The 22,239-nt window shown below is 33.7% G+C and overlaps 1 pseudogene; it reads left to right on the top strand.

Annotated features, from left to right (window-relative positions):
- Window positions 1-4,337: 4,337 nt before the first annotated feature.
- Window positions 4,338-20,942, top strand: LOC149554218 (G-type lectin S-receptor-like serine/threonine-protein kinase At2g19130; annotated as a pseudogene).
- The last annotated feature ends 1,297 nt before the right edge of the window (window positions 20,943-22,239 follow it).

The raw sequence follows: 22,239 nt of genomic DNA, 5'->3' as shown, positions 1-22,239 counted from the left end.
AAAGATTTGTTTGATAGCATAGATGATTCTATAAAATCTGAAGTAAAGCTAGGAAATGAAAGTAAAGTCTTTGTAATGGGAAAAAGGTGTTATAAATGTCTCGATAAAAAATGGAGGAAAAAGATATATTCCTGATGTGTATTTTATGCTTGGATTAAAACACAATCTCATGAGTATTGGTCAACTAGTACAAAAAGGTTATAAAGTTTCTTTTGATAATGATGTTTGCACAATCTTAGATAGAAATCTTGGTGGTAGGTTATTTGCAAGGGTCAACATGACACAAAATTGAATGTTCCCCCTCCAAATTCATTGCATTCAAGGAGGAAAAGAAGCTAGTTTCAAGACAATATTTTCAAATTAGTCGTGGCTATGGCATTTGAGGTATGGTCATCTTCATTTTGATGCTTTCAGCTTGTTACAAAAGAAAAATATGGTGAAATGATTGACTCAAATAGTGTAACCACCAAGTTCATGTGAAAGTTGTATATTGACAAAACAACATAAAGAAAGCTTCCCAATAGGAGGTTCATATAGAGCAAGAGAACTATTGGAATTAGTTCACATTGATATATGTGGACCTATGAAAACTCCATCATTAGGAGGAAGTATATATTTCCTAACATTTATTGATGATTTTAGTAGGAAGACTTGGATATACTTTCTCAAACAAAAGAGTGAAGCTTTTGAAAAATTCAAGGATTTCAAAACTTTGGTTGAAAAACAAAGTGGTTTCCACATCAAGGTATTACAATCTAATAGAGGTGGTGAATTCAATTCTAATGAGTTTTTAAAATTTTGTAGATTTCATGGAATTAAGAAGCAATTTACCACAAGGTACACACCACAAAAAAATGGTGTAGCAGAGAGGAAGAATGGAACCATAATGGAAATGGGAAGGAGTATGTTGAAGGTCAAAATCTATCCAATGAGTTTTGGGCAGAAATAGTAGCATGTGCTGTATACATCTTGAATAGGATTCCTATAAAGAGTGTTAAAAACACAATTCCAAAAGAAGCATGGAATGGTAAGAAACATAATGTATTCCATTTTAGAGTTTTTGGATGTATTTCTTATTCATTGATGCTACCTGAATTGCAATGGAAAATGGATGATAAAAGTGAAAAATGTATCTTTATTGGTTATAGTGAAGAATCAAAGGCTTATAGATTGTATAACCCTGTTTCAAAGAAATTGATCATTAGCAGGGATGTTAAATTTGAAGAAGATGATTCATGGCATAGAAATGATAACAAACAAGTCACAAGAGGAGCACCGATATTACAAAGTGATGATGAATTGAAGGAACAAGGGATTCAATCACCAGCCATACTCCACCAAGGAACTTTGTGCAAGGAGCCTCACCTCCAGGTTCAAATGTAAGTGATAATTAGATTCTACATTCTCAAGACCAAGTTAAAAAGGTAAGAAGACAAGAAGCTTAAAAGAGATATATGATCAATTAAATAAGATAAATGGATCAAGACAATGAATGAAGAAATTGACCCTATTGAAAGAAATAAAACATGGGAATTAATGGATTTACCTAAAGGAAAATAATGTATAGGAGTCAAATGGGTCTACAAAACTAAATTTGATGCAAAAGGTGAAATTGTTAAGCATAAGGCAAGACTACTTGCTAAAGGTTTTTCACATCAACATGGAGTTGATTATAATTTTCAACATTTGCTCTAGTGGGTAGACTTGACACAGTTCAAACTATTTTAGCAATAGCTGCACAAAATGATTGGAAACTATTTCAAATGGATGTAAAATCAGCTTTTTTGAATGGTTTTCTTGATGAAGAAGTATATATTAAACAATCACCTAGTTATGAGGTTTGCGGGCATGAAAAAAAGGTATATAAACTAAACAAGGCACTTTATGGTTTGAAACAAGATCCTAGGGCTTGGTATAAGTGGATTGATTCATACATGATAAGTAATCAATTCAATAGAAGTAATAGTGAGCCCGCATTGTATGTCAAGACTAATAAGGAAGGTCAAATTTTGATTGTATGTTTGTATGTTCATGACTTGATATTCACAGAAAATCTATCAATAGACATGTTCAAGTTAGAAATGATGAAATAATTTGAAATGACAGATTTGGGGTTGATGAGATATTTCTTAGGTATTGAAGTTATTCAATGTGACAAAGGTATCTTCATTTGTCAATCCAAGTATATAAAGGATGCTTTGAAGAGATTTAAAATAATGAATTGCAATCCAACATCAACTCTAGTTGCAACAGGAACAAAACTTAGCAAGGAAGAGATAGGCTCAAATGTTGATCCAACTATGTTTAAAAGACTTGTTGGAAGTTTAATGTATATGATAGCTACGAGGTTGGATATAATGTATAGTATTAGCTTGATCTCAAGATTCATGGAGACACCACAAAAAACTCATTAGCAAGTTGGAAAAAGGATATTGAGATATGTTGCAAGAACAATGGGATATGGAATCCTATATTTGAAAGCTAATGATTTTGGTTTGATTGGTTATACTAATAGTGATTTTGTAGGTAGCATTGATGATAGGAAGAGCAGTCTAGATATATCTTTCACCTTGGATCAGGAGCCGTGTCATGGGCATCAAAGAAGCAACCTATAGTGACGATCTCATCAGCTGAAGAAGAATGTGTAGCTACCACTTCTACAACATGTCAAGCAGTATGGATGCATCAAGTTTTCCTCGATCTTCATCATCATCAGGGGGGACCAACACCAATCCTTTGTGATAACAAATCAGCAATAGCATTATCTAAGAATCATGTATTTCATAAGAGGAGCAAAAATATTGATACAAGGTACCATTTCATCAAAGAATCGGTCAACAATGGAGAAATCTACCTTGAGTTCTGCAAATCTGAAGATCAATTGGCAGATATTTTCGCCAAGGCATTACCAAAAAGTAACTTCGAATATCTATGAGAAAAATTGGGTATTATTGATGCAAAATATGTTAATGGTAGAAATTAAGGGGGGAGTGTTGGCAGTATTAATTTCTTCTGACCACCCACTGTCGACAGCCTACAGTCTGCCATAAATAGCAGACAACCTAACTGCTTTAGCTATTCTAGCCGCTGACTTAGCCATCCACCATCCATTGTTCAATGCTGAAAGTCATTTGATGGCTGAGACATTTAATATAGACTAACTAATATTAGATATGTAATAAGTATGGTTTGTATTCCAGAGAGTTCTTAGACCTCTATAAATAGATATTTATTATAATGTATTCAGCAAGATAGTATGACAATATAATAAGTTTTCTTTCTTGTGTATTTGTCTTCCATTATTGCCTTCAGAAGTCGAATATTACATAGTTAATATGAGGCTATTAATGAGACAAGATGGACAAATCTGTATGGATGTATAAAATTATCACCACAGACTGATGTAAGAGAAGGATTAAGGGAAGTACAAATAGTCAAGGTGATGTTTAGAATCATAGCCACGTTAAAACTAATCAACCATTCGTTTGCGGAGTGTAGAGAATTCAAGATAAACAAGAGGAGTGAGCATACTCTTAGACCCTACATTGTGAGAAAAGATCTTAGAGAGATAAGACTGTGGTTATTCACAGAGGAGCATATGGGGATCACCAAATCTGAAGACGACAATCATCAAACGTCAAATTCATATAACATCAATAATCCATATCAAACACTCTAATTCTGAAGGCAACCCACCACGTGAAGTATGGGATGGCGGGAACTTGAAAATAAGTCTTTCAGGAAAGGCACCAAAAAAAGGTGAAACAAACTTACATTTAGAGGAAAAGTAAAGTTTTTAAATGCCATGACAGATTTTGGTGAAGGAAAGAATTAATATAAAATATTAAACAGAGTCAATTATGCCTAAGTCTGTTCAAACCACAGAGAACAATAAAGAGTTCTCTAAGCATTAAATCCAATGACATCGACTCAACACATCGGACAGAGCCGTATAAGCAAACAGTGACAAGGTGGGTGTGACGCAATGCTGAACCATAAGGAAAGGGATAAGGATAAACAAGAAAATAAATCAAATACGAGTACCTCTGAGGAAAGGTGATGAGATTAATATCATCAGAAGTTTAAAGACATAAACAAAATGATAAAGCAAACAAAGAAAATACAAAGTCATGAATAAGCTTTAACCTATTAAGAGTCGAAGATAATTAGACATGGCAGATGAAGTCCACCCAATAAGGAACAGTATCGTGGTAGAAGTGATACATAACATCAAAAATAGATACTTATGAAATACGGGACAAGTAAAATTCACAAATTGAGAATAAACAAAAGGCTAAGACCACCATTCATCACATCCCACGTGAATGCATGTTAGTATGAATGAAGATTTATATAATATGATAGAGGCTTCGGGAATAAGGGTAAGTTTTATTAGTAATTTTAAAAATATGTTTAATGAGTAATATTCGAAGTTATGTTTTATTATTATTGCTTATTTATTTCATTAAGTACCTTATCATGTTTGACATTATATGGGAATATCATAAATGAAATATTTAAGTTGTGATAAATTATACGACTAAACATATTTTCTAAATAATTTGTGAAGAAAATAAGTGAAAATGATCATTTTAGATGATTACATGTGGCATTAATAAGAAAACAATATATATAAAATATAAATTTAAGTTGGATCTATATTATATTGAAATGATCTTATTATGTAGAATTATTATTCTTGGGTTTTTGTAGCAGCCACTTTCTTTATTTCTACGAGCTATATACCTTGATCTTTTCTTCGAGAATGTTCTTGCAAGAAAAAGAGGGAGATTGAGATTCAGAGGGAGGCTGACATTTCAAGCAACCTTGAAAGAGAGGGAGCAGATAGAGGATGTGATTCAGTCAACCTTTGGTGATCTCAGTCTTATTGACTCAGAGGGAGTAAACTATGCTGAGATGGATTCTCTAGTGATCAATAACTTGTAGTAGTCAAGAGGAATGTGATTCATGAATATACCTCGTGATCATGTAATTTTTAATGGGACTACCCCCTGTATATATAATGACGACTTCCAAATGATCATCACTTGTATTTGGAGAAGTTGGTGTAAGGTGATGATCTTACAATAACCTGTATTATGAGATCAAAAAAATTGAGTAAATGGTGAATGCCTTGCATCTCAACATTTTGGAAGACCATTACTCAAAGTATTTGTTGAATATCATTGATATTCTAGGAGGCCAATACTCTTGATATCATATTTGATATCAAACTTTATTTTGAGTGATTGGTGAATATCGTATGATATTCTGGGAGACCAATACTCATGATATCAGATGTGATGTCGCACCTTATTTAAGTACTTGGTGAATATTGAATGTTGATATTCTAAGAGACCAATATTCTTGATATCAGATGTGATATTGAAACCCCATTTGAGTAATTGGTGAATATCACATGTTGATATTCTAGAAGACCGATACTCTTGATATCAAAATGTTGAATATCTTCTGATCAAAGATATTCCTATATTGAGGAAATATATGATCATGTGTTTATCCTCCCTAACTAAGAGGCAGTGTTGATGTGTGGTAGCTTCTGTTGGATAAACCTATATATAATTCTCTATGATATATAGTTATATATGTGTTTATTATAATATGAGATAAATTAATATAATAATTATATATAACCATGGTTATATCTATTATAAATTAATATAATATAATAATATAACTATGGTTATAATATTAATTATCAATAAAAAAATAGACATGTCCCTTAAAGGGACATGTCTATTTATGGCTTACACTTATTTATATGAGGAGCGTCACCTTTGGAATATATATACTTTTAAGGAAATATCATTACATTTGTAGCCACCTTTGAATTTCAACACTATCCTTATAAGTTTAATATTATTTATTTACTCACATTTAGCATTTTTAGCTGCTACTTGGCAAGTAGTTGTACCTTTTCTTACCTCCCTGTTCTATCTCTCCCTCCCTCGCTCCTATATAAGAAAAGTGGTTATACATTGATGTTCTTCTCAAGTAAAATAATCTATTTGGTAAAATATTATTCTTTTCCCATGAAGGTTACTTTTGTTAGTCTTGTACAAAGAAAAAGAGTTACATGTATCAATGAAAAGTCAAACAAGCATTGCTGAGAAATGAAGAAGATTTCAATAAGATAGTATGCCTACATGAGACATTTTCTTGTATGCTTGAGATATTGGATAATAATTCTTTTGATTCTATTCATATCTTTAATACTAATCAAATAATTGAACAGGAACATTAAAGCCACCAATTTATAAATATCGATACAAATTAGATTTTAGTTTCTTTTTGTATTTAGTTTAATGTATTATTTTTCTTGTTCCATTTTGTTACATCTTCAACATTTTTTATACATTTATTGATACAATTATCACACTTTGTCAATGTGTCATTTGAATGCCATGTCACATACAATTTGTTACACTTTCTTTTGAGCTTTGCATCATAGCTTGCATGGTATTGGGAGATGTGAATGCAATATTTTGACACTATGTCACACTCACTTTGGTGTTCTTTCTTGTGAGCTTTGCATCATAAATTGTTGTATTGGTCAAATTTCACCCACCTTGTTAGCAATTGTATGTGCAAAATGAAATATGTAAAATAATTGCAAATACTCAAAAGAATACAAGAAACCAAACTTTGGAGAGAACAAATGTATGAGAAAAAGGAAAGGTGTAAAATAATTGTAACAAACCTTGGAGAAAACAAATAAAAATCACGACCTAGCTCATTCTGGTAAAGAAAGCCCTCAAAGAGATTTCATCCAACCCAAAGATTTAAAGAAATATAGCTCCCTTTCATAAACCGAAGACAAAAAATATGTTAAACCATGCACTACAATAATGTTGTAACAAGCATGTTAAATTTTAAAATCAAAGGAATTACAAAATATTTTATAATCTGCCCATAGTATACAAATTGAGGCATTTGTATGTTCAACATTGGCGAGGTCTCATCAATGATCTTAGTATCTCAACATACGTTGAAGGTGCCGCTACTCACAAACTAGTTCGAAAATCCCCACAACTAAAAAATAGTCCACTATCACACGTAGTTTTCCGTTTCTACAAATATTTTTTCTTTTCTTACAAGTGGGTCGCATTTGTATGTTTCCAAATATGTGTAAAAAGTTTGAAGCACAAAAAGGCCACCTAGATTGGCTAACAAAATGCCTCAAATAATTTTTCTCTTCTCCACTCCCACAACATGTATTTTTCTATTTAGTTGTTTATTGCATTTAGACATTCACATATTTCAAACATCCTTGCAACCATAAACTCAACCTTCTCAAATTCAAATCTTCAAAATATGTGTTTAGCTAACTCCTACCTAAACCTTTTTGTTTAAGGGTTGGCTAAATTTTTTTTTAATTTAATAATAATCCCTTCTATTCATAGAAAATTAGAATATATATTTTATACATTCAAATTTTTAAGGTTGTATCCACATGTCATCCACATTACACACTTAATTAAAGAAATGAAATGAATTTGGATATATAAAGGACTAATTAAAAGCACATATATACTAATTCTAGTTTCTTTATTTTATTATTTTACATCTTTAATTTTATTATTAAAAAATAAAATATAGATTGAGGTTATTCCATCAATACATTTATTCTAGCGCAATGTACGAAATATGAGTGATGCATCTTAGTGTTGCCAATATTTAGGTGATATGGCTTTGTTATTTTAAGGTCACTTTGACCATATGAAGAGAAAGATAGCTAAGAACAAGCTAAGTTGCATGCACATAAAGTACTCAAATAATTTCCAAAGGTTTTCTTTTTTTTCATCATAAAACTATTCCTTTAAAACTTTACATCTTTATCTATCTTTACTTCTTCCCCTCTCTATCTCTATAATCTATTTGTCTCATCCTTCCCTCCTTTGTTGCCTTAATCTTTACTTTCACCTAACCTAAATTATCGGCATTTTAGGTAGAAACTTTGTGTCTCTTATTATTGAACTTAAAGATCACAAAATTAATTAACTAAATAAAAAATTACAATATGTCAAACTCTATACCAAATCCATAAAAGTTTGTAATCTACATAATTAAAATAATAGCTATCATTGCAATATAGAATTACAATTTCAAATACAATATTCTCTAACTTGCATATCTTCTATTAATGATCTTAATAAAAGGGCATCTAATGAGGTGTAGAATCTCATGCATTCATTGCGATCCACTCTTACTCTTCAATCTAGGCCATTTTCTATTTTCCCTATTCTTACCATTTTAAAACTCTTTTATGCATTTTTTGTTCTTACCTTTTTTTACTTGCCATGTTTGAATGAAAAATGAAAATCACACATAAATATAATATTTTTAAAAAACTTGTTCAACATTTTAATATTTTCAACAATGTACAACTTAAAAATATATTTTTCTCAATAGTTCCACCATACATCATATGAATAAGAATTATTTATGTGTACTCTTGTAAACATAAATGTAAATAACAATAATTTATATATGCTCTTGTAAATATAAATAATTAGATCCAATGCTCCATCATATGAATAGAAAATTATCATTGATTTTTTTATTTAATATTAATAATAATTAATAATTCTATAAAGTATATTTTCAGTACCTACCATATTCTTGAAAAACAATTTTTAATTCAGACCTCAAGATCATTACTCATATCATTTCATCCTTAGGCCCCTCTGTTCAAGCATGAGTTCTAGAAAAATAATAATTAACTAGGCCCAACAACTCCACAATGAATTATAGGGATGATAAAAACATTAAAAGTCAAATAAAGTAAGTTCAATCATGCGCTGACGATCTATTAACCATCGCCTTGTCTTCCAAGTCAATAAAATGTGTTTGTGGTGTTCTCAGTATCTTGTTACAAACCAGAAAGGATCACAACTTTTGTCGAAAGAAAATGGCTTAGTTCTTCAAAAATCATTCTGCATTCAACTGTATTAAATGTTTCATTTTGGCTCTTTCCATGCTTAGTCTCCATCCACTTTGCAATTCGTTAGTTGTCGATGGCGACACCCTCTCTTTGGGGGCTTCTCTCACGGAAAAGCAGACCATCATTTCTAAAAATGGCACTTTTGAATTGGGTTTTTCAATCTCAATGGAACAAACAACTGGCATGTTGGCATCTGGTATGCCCAAATCTCTGAGAAGACCATCATTTGGGTGGCTAATAGAGAAACTAAAGAATTGATGCCGTTAACAACTCCAGGTCTACCGTTCAACTCCAACTCCATTGCACATCACAATGAGTAGATTCGGCATGAGATCAAGACTTCATTCTCACCGTCAAAGCTTTCAGTTCTAATTTCCATTTCTTGTTTGCTTTCTTAATAAAGAGCATGTTGACTGGTAGTCCATGCATTAGAATCTAGTCATCATTAGTTTATGTTTAGTTCAAATAATAACTCTTAAGTTGCACCATATCTTCAATACGGTGAACTCTGCATCATTACATGTTCAATGCACTGTATTATTGCCTTGATTGTAGCCTTCAATAACGTCTACATTGCCATTATGAGTTGGGCTATAAGCTATTTCTTTTTATACATAGAAAAAAGTGTAAATTACATTGTGGCTGTCTGCGGCTCATAAATATTGTGATCATGAATTTGAATAAAACAAAATAAACAGAGTATCCTCTGTTCTTGAGTAGAGTAGCATATTTTACTTTTATATATTGTTGATTTTTGAGTATTGGATATTATTTTCTCTGCTGTTGTTTGGATCTTTCAGGTTTCTACATTTGGTATCAGAGTTGAAGGTGTTTGGAAGACAACAACATGGCAAACAATTTGCAAATCCTAGAGTTTGATGGAGTTGATTATCAATATTGGTCAATCAAGACGAAGACATTTTTGATTGGGAAAGATTTTTGGGAGATCGTTGAATCTGGATATGAAGAACCTGCAGATTGGAATACTCTCCAACCTAATGACAGAAGATTGAAGAAAGAAGCTGAGAAGAAAAATGCAATGACATTGTTTCACATTTAGATGGCTCTTGATAAGAGCTTGTTTCCTCGAATTGCTGATGCACAGACATCAAAAGAGGCCTGGAAGACTCTAAAAGATGCTTACCATGGCAATGATCAGATCAAGGTTGTGAAGCTACAAACCTTGAAAAGAGAATATGAGAACTTGAAGATGAAGGAGACAGAGAGTGTGGGAGATTTCTATGTGAGAGTGAAAGATGTGACTCATAAAATGGCCACTTTGGGTGAATCTATTGCTCAAGAGAAAATAATACAAAAGGTATTGAGATCTCTAACCCCAAGATGGAATATTGTAGTAATTGCCATAGAAGAAAGCAAAAATTCAGCTACCATGGAGTATGATGAATTGGTTGGATCTTTTATATCACATGAGGATAGAATAAAGGACACATCTACCAGTGTTAATGAGAAGGATTTTTCTTCCCAATTGCAAATTTTAAAGAACGATGGTGCTAGCAGCAGTAGTAACAACAACAAAGGCTCGGGAAGAGGCCAAAATCAGAATTTTTCAAGAGGATCTAGAGGAAGAGGAGGTGCTCAAGGAGGAAGAGGTAGAGGTAGATTTGATAAAAGGAACATCCAATGCTATCATTGCAATAAGTATGGACATTTTGAGAGAGAGTGTAGACTGAAATCAGGTAACAATAATGCAAATTATGCCCAACAAGATGAGGATCCTTCCTCGGGTAATTTATTTTTGTGCTATGGGAAAGGTGAAAGTAATGTGAATGATGTTTGGTATTTGGATTCTGGATGCTCTAACCATATGTTTGGTAACAAAGAAATATTTTCAAAGCTTGATGATAGTTATAGATCCAATATTACCCTTGGTAATAATAATACTGTGGATGTTGCGGTGAAAGGAGCCATGGATGTTCAGACAAAGAAGGTATGAAAAGTGTTCAAGATATTTATTATCTCCCAAGTTAAAGCATAATTTATTGAGTGTTGGGCAGCTATGTGAGAAGAATTATAGAGTGGTATTTGAGAACATGCACTATACTATCTATGATAAGAATAAAAAAAATAAAGTGATTATAGTTTTTCCTATGACAAGGAATAGGATGTTTCCTTTGAAGTTTGGTCAAAATGATAATTAGCTTGTCAATATGGCTTATGAGGATAAAAGTTGGTTGTGGCATCTCAGGTATGGCCATTTGAATTTCAATAGTTTGAAGAATCTAACATCAAATGCATTAGTTCTTGGATTGCCTAAGGTTGAAGAGCATAAATAGATTTGTGAAGGGTGTGCAAAAGGGAAACATTCAAGGGAATCATTTCCAAAAGGCAATGCATGGTGGGCCCAATACCCACTTCAACTTATTCATTCAGATATTTTTAGTCCAATGCAAACACAAAGTTTGGGTAAGTCGTCATATTTCATTACTTTTATTGATGATTACTCATGCATGTGTTGGGTATATTTTTTGAAGACTAAGGATGAAGCCTTTCATACATTCAAGAGATTTAAAGCTCGTGTAGAGAATGAGAAAGGGAACACAATCAGATGTTTGAGAATAGATCGAGGAGGAGAGTTTTGCTCAAATAATTTTCAAAATTTTTGTGAGATGAATGGCATCAAAAGACAACTCACAACTGCATACACACCCCAACAGAATGGAGTGGCTAAAAGGAAGAACCTTACTGTGGTAGAAATGGCAAGGAGCATGTTACAAATCAAGGGTTTGAACAATTCTTATTAGGCTGATTCAGTTGCTACAGCCGTATATATTCTCAACAGGAGTCCTACAAGTGCCCTACACAAGATGACTCCATATGAAGCATGGTATGAGAAAAAGCCTAATGTAAATCATTTCAAAATTTTTGGTTGTTTGGCTTATGTTCGCATCCCTGATCAGAATAGCCAAAAGCTAGATGCTAAAAGTGAATAATGTATTTTTGTGGGCTATAGTGAGGAAAGAAAAGCTTATAGATTATTCAATCCTATTACTAATAAGATTGTTGTTTCAAGAGATGTGATTTTTGATGAAGGGGGAGTTTATGGTCATCAAAAACATGTTGAAAAGCCAAAATCAGTTTTGGATGATGATGATATTGCTGATAATGATAATGAGTAGCCAGCTAATAGTTCTATTTCAAGATCACCAAGCCCACCAAGAAACCCCTCACCAATCCCAAGAGCAAGTCCATCCTCAAGTCCTCCAAGGAAGGTAAGAAGATTGAGTGATATCTATGAGAGGTGTCAAAATCAAGCACATGAAGAAGATCCAATAGGTGAGACAGTAAATTTTGCATTACTTCCTAAAGCTGATTTTGAGCCATCATGTTTTGAAGATGCATGTGTTAATGAAGTTTGGATGCAAGAAATGAATGAAGAGATGGATTCCATTAATAGGAATGAAACATGGGAGCTTGTAGATCTTCCACATAAGAAGAAGAAGATTGGCACAAAATGGGTCTATAAGACCAAGTATAATAGTGATGGGAGTGTTGAAAGACACAAGGCAAGATTGGTTGCTAAAGGTTTCACTCAAAGGTATGGCATTGATTATGAAATTTTTTTTGCACCAGTACCAAGACAAGAAACTATTAGGATGCTAATCTCTCTTGTAGCTCAAAAGAAATGGAGTATTCATCACATGGATGTGAAAAATGCCTTCTTGAATGGGTACTTAGAAGAAGAGGTATATGTGGGATAGCCACAAGGTTTTGAGATTCAAGGCAAAGAAGATTATGTCTACAAGTTGAAGAAGGCTTTGTATGGCCTCAAGCAAGCACCACGTGCATGGTATGCAAGAATTGATGGATATTTTCAGCAAAATGGCTTTCAAAGAAGTAAGAGTGAACCTACCCTTTACTACAAACAAGAAGATAATGATATTCTCATTGTGAGTTTGTATGTTGATGATTTTTTATATATGGGTAGTAGTTCAAAGATGAAAGATGAATTTAAAGTTTCTATGATGAATGAGTTTGAGATGAAAGATTTAGGTCTCATGAAGTACTTTCTTGGCATGGAGGTTTATCAAGGTAAAGATGAAATTTTTATTTGTCAAGAAAAATATGCAAAAGATATGTTGAAGAAATTTGATATGGCTGATTGTAAACCTCTTTCCACTCCAATTGCTCATGGAGTTGCATTATGTAGAGATGATGGTGTTGAAATTGTTGATGAGACATCATACAAGAGCATTGTGGGGAGTTTGATATTTTAAACTCACACAAGGCCTGATATTGCTTATTCAGTTTCATTGGTTTCAAGGTATATGACAAATCCATCAGAGGAACATATGAATGCAGCCAAGAGAATTTTGAGGTGTGTGAAAAGCACAGTAGATTTTGGCATTCACTATTCTTCTAATAAGTTTGAGCTTGTTGGCTTTAGTGATTCAGATTGGTGAGGTTGTTTGGATGATCGAAAATCTACATCTGGTAATTGTTTTTCTTTGGGTTCTGGTTTAATTACATGGAGTTTAAAGAAGCAAAGAATGGTTGCTCTCTCTTCTACAGAAGTGGAATATGTTGCGGTCACTTCAGTTGGCACACAAGCTTTATGGATTAGAAAGCTTCTTGAAGAAATTGGACAGATACAGGTTCAGCCTATTGTGATTTTTTGTGACAACATAAGTGCCATTAAATTGGCCAAGAATCCGGTTCATCACAGTAGGACCAAACACTTTGATCTGAAACAACATTTCATCAGAGATTTGGTACAAAATAAAGTGGTTGAGTTGAAGTACATCAGCACAAAGGAGCAAATTGCAGACATCTTCACAAAGGTAGTTGCAAAAGATCAGTTTTTGGTACTCAGAGATCAGATTGTGAGTCCTCTCAGCATCAAGGGGGAGTATGAAGAATTGATGCCATTAACAACTCCAGGTTTACCATTCCAACTCCAACTCCATTGCACATCACAATGAATAGATTTGGCATGAGATCAAGACTTCATTCTCACAGTCAAAGCTTTCAGTTCTAATTTCCATTTCTTGTTTGCTTTCTTAATAAAGAGCATGTTGACTGGTAGTCCATGCATTAGAATCTAGTCATCAGTAGTTTAAGTTCAGTTCAAATAATAACTCTTAAGTTGTACCATATCTTGCGTCATTACATGTTCAATGCACTGTATTATTGCCTTGATTGTAGCTTTCAATAACGTCTACGCTGCCATTATGAGTTGGTCTATAAGCTATTTCTTTTTATACACAGAAAAAAGTGTAAATTACATTGTGGCTGTCTGCGGCTCATATATATTGTGATCATGAATTTGAATAAAACAAAATAAACAGAGTATCCTCTGTTCTTGATCAGAGTAGCGTATTTTACTTTTATATATTGTTGATTTTTGAGTATTGGATATTATATTCTCTGCTGTTGTTTGGATCTTTCAGGTTTCTACAGAAACTCCCATCAAAAACATGCCCGGCGTTTTGATGCTCTCTGCATTTGGCTATCTCACGATCTCTGATTTACAAGGAGAAGTCATTTGGTCGACTAACGATACTCAGCAAACAGTGGCCGCATCCATGGCTACCATACTTGACACTGGCAATTTCGTTCTTCTAGGAGCCCAAAACACTTCTGAGACTATCTGGAAGAGTTTTGCGCATCCCATAGATCATATCATGCCTACCATGAAATTTTGGAAAGGCATAAAAGTGAAGTCTTGGAAGAGCTTAGTGGATCCAGCGCCTGGGAAATTCATTCACCAAATGAATCCATCCACGGGAAAGACAGAGTTTTTACTGCAGTATGAAAATGGTGTTTCATATTACACCACGGGGGATTGGACTAGCAGCTACTTTACCCGTTTGCCAGGGGCCAGAGCTGGTTCTGTATACAACGATGAATTCGCAACGTTTTCTCCCACAAGAATGTACCACACATTCTGGTTTACACCCAATGCTGGTCCGATGATTGCGAAGGAAACTCTGAAACCGAACGGCGAGTTATCAACTTACTATTGGGTTAACAACGGGTGGTACATGGTTTGGGATCAACCCCAATCAATATGCGACGTGTATGGCATATACGGGGCTTATGGAGTCTGCTTCACCCAACAAAACGTTCAATCATGCAGATGTATCAATGGCTTCCACCCACGAAACGCTACTTCTCAGGAGTGGTGGTTAAGTGGCTGTGTTCGAGATACACCATTAAATTGCTCCTCCACCGATGGTTTCCTCCACGTCACCGACAAGTCCATATCTGGCAAAGAAGTCGCTTAATAAATTCAGGAGTCGACTCTACACGGATGCAAAATCGCTTGTCTCAAGAATTGCTCCTGCACAGCCTTTGCTTTCACTGGTTCAAATCCTTTTGTTTGTAAATTGTGGTTTGGCGATCTGTTAAGCATTTACTCTAATTCTAATTCTTCTCATGGCCAGCTATTCTTCATTCGATTGGCTGCTTCTGACGTGTCAGCCAAGAGAGGAGGGACAAGCAGCGCAGTTCTTGTGCTCTCCATTTCAATTCCTCTGGGCATTGCTGTTTTGGGTATTTTTATTATCGGTGCATGGCTGTTTGTTCAGGGCAGGACTAGAATAATGCCTCAGATAGTAGATGACGAAGACGGTACAGCAACATTGCTCAGAACATTCAGCTACGAAGAGCTCAAACTTGCAACCAACAATTTCAGCCATAAGTTGGGAAAGTGAGCATTTGGCTCTGTCTTCAAAGGGACCTTGTCGGATAATACACTTGTAGGGGTGAAAAAATTAGAGAGTAGTGCACAAGCAGAGAAGTAATTTCGAGCTGAGATAAGCACCATTGGAAACATCCATCATGTGAATTTGGTGAAGCTTTTGGGATTCTGCGTGGAAGGCTCCAAGAGAATGCTTGTTTATGAGTACATACAAAACGGATCTCTCAACTTTTTCTTGTACCGCGCATCCATAGAAGGAAAAGAAGACAAGGTGTTGGACTGGAAAACCAGATTTGCAATCGCTTTGGGCACTGCAAGGGGGTTACTTTATCTCCACGAAGAATGCAAAGATCGTATCATCCACTGTGATGTCAAGCCAGAAAATATTCTTTTGGATGCGGATTTTTGTCCCAAGTTAGCAGATTTTGGATTAGCAAAGATTTTTGGCAGAGATTTCAATAAAGTGCTAACAACAACAAGAGGGACGAGAGGATATTTGGCTCCCGAGTGGCTGACCGGTGTGCCAACAACAGTGAAGGTGGACGTATACAGCTTTGGCATGACACTGCTGGAGATAATCTCTGGGCGACGAAATAATGATTTGAATGTGCAGAAATCTCGGCGCTACTTTCCCACGTGGGCGGCAGCTCAGTTGTCAACGAAAACACCATCGCTATTGTGGACGAAATGATTGCCGAGAATGCAGATGTTGAAGAGGTAAGAAGAGCAGTTGTAGCGAGCATTCTGTGCATTCAACAGGATGAGAATGTAAGGCCAAGCATGGCTCAAGTTGTCCGGATGTTGGAAGGAAAATTAGAAGGTAACATTGAACAATATGAGAGCTGCTTGAAAGCACTCATCGATGATCATTGTGCTGGCTAGACACACACACATATATATATATATATATATAAAGAGAGAGAGGGAGGAAGGAGTAGTTTACTTGGTTTGAGGGCGGGAGTAGTTTACTTTCATGTGGTTTTCTTTATTTTCACATTCTTAGAGATTCTATTTTATTATATTGTAACTTGGTATCCAATATGGTCTATAAGAAGCCACTCATATTGTACTCATATGCTTATGTTTAAATTAGGCATCATATTGTTCTTTTAGATTTATCTTGTTTGACTATAAATAGCTTTTTGTGATGCTAGTTGGAAAGTAGATGTACTTATTCTACTACGTTATTAGTTCTCCTTTTCTCACTCTTGTACATTAATAATCATATCAAATACATTCTTTTATTAGGTAAAATATTTTTTTCTCTGAGAAAGATTATTTTTATTAGTTGTATGTGAAGAGAAACAGTTACAAAAAAGACTAGTTTTGTTAATTGTATCATGTGACGAGAAAGAGTTACAGGGATCAATGAAGAATCAACCAATCAATGTTGAACACTCAAGAGGAACTCAATAACAAGGTTCACCTCATGGTATTTTTACTTTTATACTTGAAACACTACATAAGGCTTCTTGAAACCTCATGGTCTTTACTTTTATTTTTCCAAAACATGCCAAAATATTATGAGAGGCCTTATCAAAGGTGTTGATTTATTATTATCCTCTAGAACTTACATTTGAAGCCTAGGAGTTGGAGATTCAAAATTTTAATTCAACACATGCAAGCCACCTTAAACTCATGCTATGTTTAACTATTACACATATTCATCCTATAATTTCAACCTACATAAATAGAGAAAATGAATAACAAGAAAAAGGGGCAAAAAAAAAAAAAAACAAATTTTCTTATTGCTATATTACTTGGATTTCCATATTACCTTGTAGCATAATGCGCATGACTCCCTCACCTCATCTTTAAAGAACTAAACTAGTATAATGGTGTAGAACTGTGAAGAAATAGAATATGATGCATCGAAATTTTGAGGGAAAAAATAATTCTTTCTATATGTTGATGGTTCATCTTTTTGTATTCACCACACATGAATATAGTGTTGGAAGTTATTTCATTTCAAGAATTAGATGTAGTTGATATCCATTAAATAATATCTTAAAAGGTTTGGGATAAATGAGACTATATGCCACTATAAGCGAAGCTTTACTGAACATGCAGAATAAGAGACATCTTATGAAAAACAAATAAGACCCAAATTATAGCACACTATATTAATTATCAATATGAATTACCATCCTTTTTGTTACATTCAAGCACAATCTACAACCTTGTGTAGGCCAAGAAAATCTCTAGTCTAGCCACAACTTTCTTTCCCTTTCCTAGGGCTTAAAAGTAGAAATACTTGAAGTATAAGTCACTTCCTTCAACTAACGTTACCCTAATATTAAGCTTAAAACTTCCTTCAATTTCATGGTCTATAATTTCTCAACTGTTAACATAAATAATTTATATACCTTTGGAAAACTTCATTATACTTTTACTTGTATACTTAAAACATTAGATATTGATTCTTTTGATTCTACTAATATCTTTTATGCTCATCCAAATATTGAAGCCATCCAACTTGCATACAAATTGGATTTTTTTTTGTTTTTGTACATAGTTTGATGTATTATTTTTGCTTTATATTATTGTGAACTGCATCTCTTTTTCTCATACACTTTTTGATATAATTATCATACTTTGTTTATGCATCACTTTGTCCCCATGTCACATTCACTTTATTACACCTTCTTGGGAGCTTTGCATCATAACTTGTGGTATTGGGAGATGTCAATGCAATATTTTGTCCCCATGTCATACTCACTTTAGTGCACTTTCTTGGGAGTTTTGCATCATAACTTGTTGTATTAGTCAAATTTTCCCACCTTCTCATTAAAATGTATGAGGAAAATGAAATATGGAAAATAATTGTAACAAGTCAAATGAATACAAAAAAACACAATATGAAAACAAGCCACAATCCAATTTATAAAGGTAATTAAATATGACTCAGTACATAAGAGAAAATAATGATTTTACACACACACACACACACACACACACACACATCCATGCATGCATATTCATATACATGTATATACATTAGTATTCCTACTTTATTATTTTAAAATCTTTATGAACTAATAATAACACAATGCTTACCCTACTTGCCAGATTTTTTCTTAAATTGCACCTATTCCACCTATTATTTTATGACTTATTTTTTGGATGATGTTGGAATGTGAGCACATAAAATGTAGTCCCTAGACATTAAATTATCCTTTACAAAATAATATATCATTTTGACTACTCCACTATAAATGTGTGTCTAGTGTTTATGACACTTTCTCAACTGCCATAATAAATTTCAATTATGCCCTGAGGCTTCCCCTATGGAGGGCATTGGGGAAGGAAGGAATCCATGTATACAATAATTAGTTAAAACTTTCTAAATACTTGCAAATAGAACACAAAGTACTTGAAAAATCATGAATACATAGTTGTCGGAGATATAAACACATGGTAGTCAAATCACAAACAACTCATCAAATTGCCATTAGTGAGATTGGTCTTTATTTTATTTCTAAAACATGCCGAAATATCAAGAGAGGCCTTATCAAAGGTGTTTATGTGTTATTATGGACTCTAGCACTTATAGTTGAAGCTTAGGAGTTGGAGATTCAAAATTCAACACATGTAAGCCAACTTAAGGCTCATACTATGTTTAACTATTACCCATATTCATCTTGGAATTCCAACCTACATAAATAGAGAAAATAAATAACATGAAAAATGGGCAACAAAATAAAATAAATTTTTGTGTTGCTATATTACTTGGATTGTCATATTACCTTGTAGTATAATATACACCTCCCTCACATCATCTGTAAAGAACTAAACTAGTATAACACACACACACACTCTCTCTCTCTCTCTCTCTCTCTCTCTCTCTCTCTCTCAAGCACTCTCTCTCTCTCTCTCTCTCTCTCTCTCTCTCTCTCTCAAGCACATGCACATGCGCAAACACACACACGTGCACAAAAAAATAAAAAAATAAAAAAATAGTAGCCATATTTAGCATAAGTGGACACACAATCAATTTCGAGTTGTCATTTGTCTCTTTGTACCTTAACATACACACAATTTTCTTAATGTATCACTAGATTACCTCATATATTCCACAGGTCATTAAAAATAAAATTGGTAATTCAGTTTTTCACAAGTCTTTGACATACGCATTGCACATTGACATACCCATTGCACACAAGGTGTGTTTACCGAGTATTAATTCTTGTAAACAATTGATTGTTATCTAAATTCTAAATATCAAACATAGTAATATATGTGTTTGAAGATCTATTTCAATTGAAATCTCATCAAGTGATGTCAACTAAACATAAATTTTACCACATACAACACTTATTTAAAGATAAATCAAGTCATTTTTTTACCAAGAAGAGTATATCTGTTAAAGAAAACATAACATTAAGAGATTATAATAACAATCAAAATAAATTCTACCAAGTAATGACTCTTATTTAAAGAGAAATCATATCAAATTCGTTCAATCAATGATATTTATTTAAAGACAAATCAAGTTAAATTTAACCATCTTACAACATTAATTTGAAAAAAAATAAATTTCACCAACATACATATTCATCATAGATAATATAAATATACTATTCAAAGATAATGAAAAATCAGGAAATTTTTCATCAAATAATGACTCTTATATAATGACAAATCAAAATACATTTCACCAAATAACAACATTCAAGTCAAAGTCAAATTGATGAAGTAAAAAAACATATTTGAAACAAATAAGTCAAATATCTGGACAACAAATACATATTTGGGAAAGGTAAATTAAGATCAACAGTACCAATTTTACCAAATAAAAGGACTTATTTAATGGGAAATGGAGTCAAATTTCACCAAGTAAAAAAATCAAATCAGATATGACCATTAGAAATCGGCAAGGTTTCAAATCAACAACGCCTATGCTATGGTCTATATAACATCTCATTAGAACCTAGCAAGAATAAACACAAGATATATTTCTTCCTTTTCTTGGCATCTGTAATTGAGCAAATGGACTGGTTCCTCAAGGATCATTGTGTATTCATTTTAGCTCTTGCTGTCCTTATTCTTCAGCGTAGCTGCAATTTATTGGTAAATGGTGACGCCCTCTGTTTGGAGGATTCCCTAAGGGCAAATCAGACCATTTCTTCAAAGATTGCAGACAAGGTGGATATTGAAGAGGTGAGAAGGGCAGTGGTGGTAGGCATTCTGTGCATTCAAGAAGATGAGAATAGGAGGCCGAGCATGGGCCAGGTTGTGAGGATGTTGGAAGGCATATCAGGGGGTGACGTGGAGCAATATAAAAAGCCCCTGCAAGCACTTGTTGATGATCATTGAATAGACTCATGTGGTTGTCCAATTGCCGAGTTTAACTATGTCTAATAATTCAGATTAGTAGTTAAAGTAGTTGTCGAAAGAGTAATTCATTCAGATTGTTAGGCTGTTATGTTATGTCTGTTTATTTGATATTATTTTTATTTGTCTCTTTGTTTTCTTTTAAAGACTAATGTATAAATATGTGGACAAAGCTCTGTGCAATTAAGCTGTAAGAATTGAACAAAGTATTTGTTCTGCTCTCGGTGTGGACGCAGTCATAAGTTGTGGTGAATCACAATAAATCTTATTTCTGATCTCTATTTGTGTATTTTTAATATGACTTTAAAATTAACAATTGATATCAGACCATATAAGATACTGCGAGAGAGTGGGACAGAAAATTGTAGAACCAAAAACAGCAGAAACTTGTATTCTTTGGAGAGGTTCACAGACTGTATCTCGTAGAGTCTTCTATAGAAAAATTAGCAGAGCATGGTGGAGGAGCTGATCATGGAGAGGCAGAGCAGAGATGGCCCTTGGTATTTGGCAATAAAAAGTATGTCCGGCCTGGTGTGATGATGCATACATGTGTTATCGCTAACGAAGTTGTTTTAGAGAAATTAAAGAATTAAGTCTGTTTTTTCTAGAACAATTATCGTCTCCTGCATATATTATTGATTATCTTAGCAAACAGAAATTTCAAACGAATGCATATGAAAACTGATAAGTTGAGCTAGAGTAGGTAATGAGCCTATATGGTATAGGGAGAGTAGAACGATTAACCACTAAGAAAGTCTATCAAGATTCTGACAAGCCTAAAAAAAAGTGGAAGTTGTTGCATATAAATAAATTGGAAGCTGAAGAGGCTAAAGCACATCGTAAGTGAAAAATATTGTCATTGTTGTTTTGTTTAGAGCCAAATGTATTTGTTCCATCACATAATAATAAGGAATAGAAGCTGAGCTGGAGGAAGTTGAACTAGCACTAACTATTACTGAGAATGGTGGTGATGAGTTTGTAGATGGGGAAAACCTTTTATCTATAGATTATATGGACGTCAGTTGTGTTGGTAGATCATAATTTTTACCACCAAACTATTGGCAGTCAGACTATATTAAAAACAATAAAAGTTGTTTTCTATGGGCCACTACCAACCATGCAGATTCCCAAACTACCATATTTAATATGGAAGTTTCCAGCATTGTCCAATAAACTATTTGTTGCCATATATTTCATATGTTATTTGACTGTAATAGTCTACTATCTAGATTGTTCCAATCTCTCTCTCTCTCTCTCTATATATATAGAGACATTATGT

This window comes from Cupressus sempervirens, chromosome 6 (genome assembly GCF_028749045.1).
Source record: "Cupressus sempervirens isolate cs-2001-9-10 chromosome 6, ASM2874904v1, whole genome shotgun sequence".
Taxonomy (NCBI): domain Eukaryota; kingdom Viridiplantae; phylum Streptophyta; class Pinopsida; order Cupressales; family Cupressaceae; genus Cupressus; species Cupressus sempervirens.
The sequence above is the reverse complement of the archived record's forward strand: the minus strand, read 5'-3'. Positions and strand labels throughout refer to the sequence as shown.